Raw genomic sequence first — 6,534 nt, forward strand, 5'->3', positions numbered from 1 at the left:
TATATTTTTTGTATCATAATATTGCCCAAGTTACGTCTCATATTACTTCAGCTTTTAAAGAATTTATTTATGCCCCACTTGGCTTAAGTTGGATTATGAAAGGAAAAAATTAAAGACCAGCTCATTTTAAGGACAATTCGTGCAATTTCAACATTTAATAATATCAATAGTACAATTAGGTGTTTAATTTACTTAAAGTAAGTATGAGGTGAGAGGACTAATTCAATTATGACTGAAAAAGAAAGTAACTACTCATAAATTTTGAGTGAGAAGTAGCAATTAACCTGATAAAAAAAACATGAGGAAATAATTTTGTTATAAGAGGTTAAATAGCAATAATGAAGGATTGACACGAAAAATAATATCTACTTCATACCAATCATACTTTATGATTTCAAAAGCAAAGAGTTTAGAGTATATTGATGCCAAAAGTCAACATGTCGTCCTGTAAACGTATGAATGATAACTCCATATTCTTTTATGAATTTAAAATATGTGTATTTGTCTGTGAGATTGTGTATGATTCATTTGACAGTAACAATATCAAATCTTTGTTGCTACTGCTGTGTTCAAGCCGTAGAGTAACTATCTATCTTTATGATTCTTCCTTTTTGATTTCACATCTTCTGTCAGTATTGTTAATTGCAGATTAAAAATATTTCAAAGCAGTCAGTATGAAAATCATCATATCCTTTCAAATTCCAACTAGTAATTTTGATCTCGAGTTTGATGATTTCCTTTGAATTTTCAATAACAGACAAAATGTCCTCCCTAGTGCAATGTCTTCTTGAAAATTGTTGAAAAATTGATAAAATGAAACAACAAGAATTAAATAAGACTTGGGCATGAAATTGGTTCTCCTTAAAGACAATGCACATTTAGTGACTGGGGAAAATACAAATACTCTTCTTCAAAAAACAAGAAGCCAAGTTCGTACATGCAAATTTTTCTTTATACAACTTCGCAGGAAAAAATCATTAGTTATAGAGCAAAGATTAGACCTTTTGAAAAGAACACTTTTGTTTTGTTTCTAAATAGACATGTTCAGTTTTACTCAAATTTAAAACTTAAAATTCAAATAAGAGAGAATTTCAAATTATAAAATTATATATTTTAAAATTCGATCTGTGTCCATGTCCAAGCCCCAAGTTCAAAATCATATATTTAATATTTAATATATATTATTATGCACGTACTCATATTTACATTTCATCAAAGTACTTGAAAGATACGAGCTCATAAAGCCTGGAGAGCTACTCCTTCTGTCTATCAATAGTTGTCCATATATTATTTTTAGATATCTTATATTATTTGTCTAATTTAAAAAATTAATAGATAATTTATCCATTTTTATCCATTTTATCCTTGCTATTAAATACTATTCATCACAATGCATTTCTCAAGGCATTAAATTTATTATATTCAAAAAATAATATAGTAAAACTACCTCTATTATTTATTTTTTCTTAACATGTGTGTCAAGCTCATAGTGAACAACTATTGTTGGATGGCGAAAATAGGAACTTAGATATCTAGTTTGCCAGTGTTTCCTAGTGAGTTTTCTACTTATCCCCTTTGCGTGAAAGTTATGTCACAATTTCTAGTGTCTATTACTGCACATATTGTTGGGAAAAAAAAATTTCTTCACATATTAATGATATCATATGCTTATGGTCAAATGGTATGATATATCTAAAGAGATCTACTTTTCTTTAAAATTCTTAAAACACAAAATATTGACTCTTTCTTCATTATTGATCAGTAGAGCCGTCAAAATGGGCTTGATCCTTGAGGTTGGCCTAACCCAATCTATTATTAGGATAGAGTTGGATTATGATTTTTGAGCTCATTTAAAATTAAGACTTATAAGCTCAGTTTAAGTCAATTCGTTAGTCCTTGAGGCTTGACTGAGGCTAGATTGGCTGGCCCGTGAACCCAAAAAATTATTTAATTTAAATTAAAAATATATGAATATTATGAAAGAAAAAGTAATGCTAACTATGAATAGTTGTTACGGAATAAATTTAATATTAATCATAATATTTAACTTACTAAATGTTAAATCTTAACCACCAAGTATAGATGTTTCATTTATTATTGTTATTCAATTTAAACTTGAAATTGATAGACAAAAAAAAGCAAAAAGAATTAAAAATATAAATATTGATTACTCAATAAATTCTCGCTTGTATCTTACACCATATTTTACTCATTTAGCACTAAAATGCTAATGCTAAAATTTCTAACCATAAGTATAAAGATTGCATCCATCATGAAACGTTAAAAAACGGTAGTGCAACTACTCGCAATCGATTGCACAACATTATCCAAATTCAAAACAATAATATTTGTAAGTAAATTTTAAATATTATTAATTTTTGATGTCTAACTTAACTTATTAAATTTGCATATGAATTTAGATGAAGGTGATGTTAATTAAGATAATTTAATCAACAAATTCAAATGTGTTTGACGATGTATTTGTGTTAAAAGTATTATAAATCATCAAAGAATTATATAAATTATATAATAATATGTAAGAAGTATGAATGAATTCCCAAACCAATTAGTTCAAATATAGATTGAAAAAAAGGGTGGAAATTTCACGAAATCACAACTTGAGATATTTAAATTACTAAAAATCCTTTCACTTAATAAAAATTATAAATATCCCTTATTTGCATTCTCTTTCTTTAAATCTCCTATCCTAAAAATTAGGATATATTTATTGTCCCCTATAAATTTGTCTTAATATCTTCTCTTCATCAATTTAATACCATTAATGTATAACCTTCTCCTTCTTCAAATTATTTTTCAGAAAACTAGCGCCTCCCTATCCTCCGCTAGGGTATCCATCGGAGAAACAAGAAACGACGGCGATGTTGGTGTCTTCGATCACTGTCAATCCTTAACAAAGCAAACAACGATTCAATAGACGACTTAGGATTAAACTTAAGGGCAATTTTTGTAGTACAGATACAACAATTCTGGGATCCCTTCTCTCTTATATGCGCTATGCTTTGTGAAGCTCACGTTGGTGGAATTTCATAATTCCGTACTAAAAAATTGCAGTGATCATAGACATTAATTGTTCTCTCTCTTTCAAAAACGTACGTAATTATTCTCCATTTTTCTCCTATTCGTTTTTTAAAATAACTTGTTCCAATTGAACTCTTAATTCAGAATTGTCGTATCTGAATTAATTTTATTTACTAGATAATAATTTTTGTATTTAAGCATTTTAATTCGAGATACATATCTACAATTCGAGCCAATTTAAATATCTATACTAAAAATATGATGTAAGCCTCATGGTTTTGATCAAGAGAAGTACTAGGTTGTATTTAAGGCTTTGCTTTGATAGTTGGCAGTTTGCTTAGAGAATTATAATGATGTTTGTTAGTACGTAGATGAAATTAACTCTCACACTGAGATATAATAGAAAGAAAAGAGAGAGAAATGGACGGAAAAAGAATGTGGTTTTTGAATTTAGTGGCAAGATGAAGGATGTGAATCAAAAGAGACAAGGTTACTATTTTATTTTTCTAGAATAATTTATCCACAAATAACTTCTTTCTACGAAAAGGATACGTATTATAATTATTTTTTTGTCATTATGCTTCGAATGAATTCAAAAAATTTGTAACTCCACTAATTCAGTAACTTCCTAATCGAAAGTTAGTAAGCTACGATATATTTCGCCAGAATATTCCTGTATATAGTATAATCTAAGATGTCGTCTTGTAGAAACTTTGTACACAAATGTAAAAGGTAGGTGGATTACAAATGTAAAAGGAAGATGGATTTGTGGCCACTTGTTACAAAATGTGATTCCATTTATTGAATTCAATATACAATGTGACCAGGTTCAACCTGACCAAAATGCATTTGCCTTTTTTTATTTTTTATTTTTTTTTAATACCACTAGATTGAGTGTCTAGCGGTCTTTTATTAATAATAAAATTCTCAATGTGAATAAGTACAAGTAAGGAGGGCTAGACTTTACCTTACAAATCCTAATGAGGTAATAAAATCCCAACTAATTAACCAACAAGAAGAAAATAAGAGTTACAGAAAACTAGGTATCCTATGCTCATCACAGAGTTTATAATACATTCTATGATGATATTACTGATTAGGACGCTTACATAATGCCAAAAAATAAATGTCAAGAAGAAGGTTGAGTTATCATCCTCAAACTTTCTTTTATGCATATATGATCTAAAGAAGATAGTTTGCCCGTCTAATGTAACTTAAAGTATTTTCCCTATATTTTCTTCTTCAGGTCTATCCAATAGCACTTGATAGTTCATCACTTCTTTGATTTATTGGATTTTATGAAGTTGTTGACACCGTCATATGATTTTGCTTATCGAGTCGCGTCAGTAGGTGCTTTGGAATAAATTACCCAGTAACCTACCATCTCAACTATGTTGCCTTCCATGTGTCTTCTTTTTGTTTTTGTTACTTCCACTTCTTTGTTGCCTTGGTGAGAGATCCCTATCCCTAGCTACTTTTTCAAAGCATATATCCAACTCTTCTTCTTCCTCCTCAGAAAGGTCCTCATCACTAGCAAAAACATTAAGTCCCGATGCTAAAGCTCCTGACTCATTCTTCTCTGCGATCGCACTTTTAGGCAAAAATGTTGAAGCTTCTGTACTTAATTTTCTATTCAAAGGAGGAGGTGAAACTCGCTCTTCTTCATCAACGAAATCCGCCTACCTAGAAGCACTTATCTCCCCTTATGCTTCCTTAGCAATAATCAACTTATTTATGACATTAGCTTGAGAGATTGATGTCATATCTTTCTCTATGTAATTCTCTTATTGGATGTTTTCGGTAACAGACAATGGTTCAAAAATATTTTAAGTTGATTAAATTAAATTAGGATCGCCACCTCCATTTGCACCCTTTTTTCAACTTGGAGAATTACTTTGACTTGCTGAAGAATCAATACGACTATCAAGTGTTTTCTTGTGTGTAATAAGGTTCCAATTTCTAGATGCATTCTTTTTATTGTTGGAATTTTCCGCTTGCAAGTCAAGAGGTATTGAAGCTGCAACAATTTTCACGTTCTCGTGTTGTACAACAAAATTTTTTTCCTGTACAACGTCGCATTATGCAATTCTTTTATCTCCATCTACAGCAGCCTTTTACTAGTATACCTTTTAACCATGACATGGAACCATGATCGTGGTTAGAAACCACGATTTTAGGTACGATCTTGACTTCTAAAATTCATCCGATTAGAACCTAGAACCTACAAACCAAGATACGATCGTAGGTGGATTTCATGATTGTATCAAGGCTTGTGTATGGTGGAGTTCAGAGAGCTCACATCCAGCTCCCAACCACAAACACCACCCACGATCATGGAAAGGTCTTATACGTCTCTTTTAGCAACTTATCCGTTACGAATTTAAAAGGGCATATTAGTCTTTTTTTTTTTTACCTTTTTAATATCCAAACTACATTTTTAAAAATAATTCAAGTATGATTATTAAAGTCAATAATACCCTAAGCCTTCGTTACAGAGTAAACAATAGACACTTAGCTTTAACATAAATAAAGAGGCGATTTTCTTTTTTCAAGGCTTAATTAGGGTTCTTCAACTCCAGTCCCCAATTTCAAAGATTTCTTTAGGATTTTCATCTCCAGGTATGTGGAATTTCATTAATGGACCTCCTTTTACCCATTGAGTCCCAAAGTTAACAAAATTTCTCAGTTTAATTCTTTTCCCAGAGCCCAGGGTTCATGAATGTTGTGAATTTCTTGATATTCCAGTTCCTTGATACCATTGACTTATAAACCCATGCTTTAACTTGAATTTCAGTACCATTACATGTTATAATCATAAACCCTAATTATATTGTGAACACCTGATTATTGAATTTGAGTTAATAAATTCTTTAAATTCATTCAGTTTATAAAATTGACATAATAGTTGCATTCATCAGAGATGATGTGTTATAAACATCCGATGACCTTAGATTTCATGAATAGACTTATGAGTATAAAATCCTCCAGCTTACATATTTTTGAATTCTTTCAAATAATACATTTATTTTCAGTCTTCAGATTATTATTATTATTGAACATTGCAATTATTAGTATTATTTAGTTGGGAGTATACTTAGCTCCGAGCGGATGCAGGGATAAAGGCTCACCCATCAGTTAGACTAATACCTTTAATAGAATTCCTTAAGTATTAAAACTATGGCGCCGCCATAGGTTCTAAAGGGTAAGTATCCATTAGATCAGGCTTGATACCTTAGTCCTTTTGGACATCTGTTTAGTGGATCCAAGTCAGTCAATGTTTGTACCCTTAGCAGGTATTGAACACCCTTCTAACTGGGCTACAGGTTGGACTCTTATTAACTCAAATTGGGATGTGTCAGTTATTAGTAGCTCCCACAATCCATAATTTATAGTTCAAATTCAGATACTTGCATATCCTTTTATTTAGTTATTCAGTTTATCATACAGTGTATGTTTATTACTTGGTCTTGCATCAGTTTGCCATGTTACATGCAT

Source organism: Capsicum annuum, unplaced genomic scaffold (assembly GCF_002878395.1).
Source record: "Capsicum annuum cultivar UCD-10X-F1 unplaced genomic scaffold, UCD10Xv1.1 ctg4635, whole genome shotgun sequence".
Classification (NCBI taxonomy): Eukaryota; Viridiplantae; Streptophyta; class Magnoliopsida; order Solanales; family Solanaceae; genus Capsicum; species Capsicum annuum.